The following is a 2314-nucleotide window of genomic DNA, read 5'->3' on the forward strand; positions in this document are numbered from 1 at the left end:
AAATGGGAATGGTTGTGTTGGTGAACTGTGTGTGTGCACATTGTAGTTTACAAGGTGATTGGGGAATGGCATTGGGAGATGTAGCACCAGAGATGTAGCTATATGTGACACATACGTCTCCTAATGCAGGATCTCATCCTAAGAGTTAAAGCCTGCCTGATGGAAGCAAAAAATAAAAATTAAAAAAATTAGAAAGTAAGTACATGTATGTGTGGGCATAGTAGGGAAATCGCAGGTGGAGCAAGTGTTAAGCCTAAAGAAGAATTTACTAGCATTTACAAATTCCTTCAGATTCATGATGGAAAGAATTTTAGATTTATTTAGTTTTTTAAAAGTTCCAGAAATTGAAGAAACGAAGTGGCCATTTTTTTAAAAATGTAAATAGAGGAGAAAATGAAATAGAAAGACCTTCCTTATTTAATTGACCCTTCAGCCCTTTCACTTTTTCACTCAGTTCTTTCCCCACCCCACCTGTTTTCCAAAATAAAATAAAATAAAATAAAATAAAATAAAAGGACAAAGAGTTACTGGGGCTCAAAACTTCATATTGTGTGCACTTAGCCCCTAAATCTTTCTGATTGTCAAAAGACTCCCAGAAATCTGCAGCACATTCCAGGAAACATAGACACTGCAGGAAATTAACAGGGGAGGCACGAGATCAGTTTCTTTCTGTAGTGTGTCCCATTCTTTCCTCTAATCTTGGCATTTCCTTGGCCCAGCTGGGTTTCCCTCCCATCCCTCTGCTGCCTTGGTACCTCTGTTTTGGGGGCTACAGTGTGGGATCCCAAAGAATCTCTTCCCAAACCAGATGCTGATGTCTGAGCATCCCACCCCCACCCACTTCTCTTTCCCTCCTCCTTTGCACCTAAAGAGGCACTGGATTGAAGCCAGAAACCTCCAAATCATATTCCAGAGAGGCATAACCATGTGGGACACACATGTCTGTGTAGTTTAGGAGCTAGCTACAAGATCAGCCTCCCAAAACACTTCAGGCAGGGGTTTATTCTGCTCAGGACTGTGACAAAGATCCTAGGCATTGATGGTTCAGAGAGAAGGCCACCATGCTTGTTTTTGGAAACCATAGGGCTAGAACATTCCTTGACACTCTCATCTCTATCCTGCCCCCTGTTGCGTGTCACATGTCTTAAGAACTAATGGTTGTTCAAGTGCCCATGTGCCCTGCTTCACAGAAGACAGTTCTCTATATCTGAAGTATTGCTAGAAAGCAGCCCTCTTTTTGAAGACAGTCTCTGTTTGTCCAGTCTAAGTCTGGTTTAAATACAAGGAACTGTAGAAAGAAGAGATGATAGATTCTTTCAACAGTGAGTATCTGGACAGCAAACTTAGCAGGCTCACTGTAGGGAGATGTGTATGGTATCTTATCCCCCCCTCCCCCAAATTTGCATCAGTACATATAAGGTAACTTAAATACTCTAGTCTAAAGGCATCAGATCCCATCTGATCTTGGAAGCTATGCCAGGTCAGCCCTGGTTAGAACTTGGATGGGAGACCATCAATAAATACCCAGTGCTATAGGCTATATTTCAGAGGAAGGAACTGGCAAAACCACCTCTGAGTTACTCCTTGCCTAAGAAAAATCTATGATGTTCATAGAGTCACCCTAAATTGACAGGTGACTTGAAGGCACACACAAATGTTGTGCAAATCACTGTCCCTTAGTGTGTGTGTGAGAGAGGGAGAGGCTCCAGAAAGTAATTGTACTAGGGCCCACTTGCATAGAATAGAACTGTGCTTTGTGTGATTAGTGGTTAGAATGTCTAAATTTATGAAGAATTTTGGGGGAAAATGTCCAATAAATCGCTTTCACTTTACTTTGTCCCTCCCTACTTTGTCTTTGGCTGTAACCTCTGTGCTCAATAACCACACCCTCTTCTGAAATGTGCCCCCCATACCCTTCCCAGATTTGAATCCATTCTTAGACCAGAATGACTTCTCACCACAGTCTAAGGCCCTTATCAGATGAGTGTGGAAATGGGGGTCTTCTGCACTGGGCGATTCGAATTCGCGTCATAACGCAATGTACTGTCATACCTGGGACTCCATCCGCATTGGCAGGATTCAAATTGGCCAATCAGCATTCGCGCGAAGTGCATTCAGTGCAGAATGTTTTGTCACACCGGTGCTCAACATGAGGATTGGCCGATTCGTATCGGCCGCCTCGCACATGCTCAGTGGTGCCCTGCATGGGTTGCGACCTTAAACGCTTCCGGGGTGAAAGGGGAGGTCCCGTCATGACAGCCCGGTATACAGCTGGAGAGCCAGCTCATGCACATTAACAATCGCGATACAACGT

The sequence above is a fragment of the Sceloporus undulatus genome, chromosome 6 (genome assembly GCF_019175285.1).
Source record: "Sceloporus undulatus isolate JIND9_A2432 ecotype Alabama chromosome 6, SceUnd_v1.1, whole genome shotgun sequence".
Lineage (NCBI taxonomy): Eukaryota > Metazoa > Chordata > Lepidosauria > Squamata > Phrynosomatidae > Sceloporus > Sceloporus undulatus.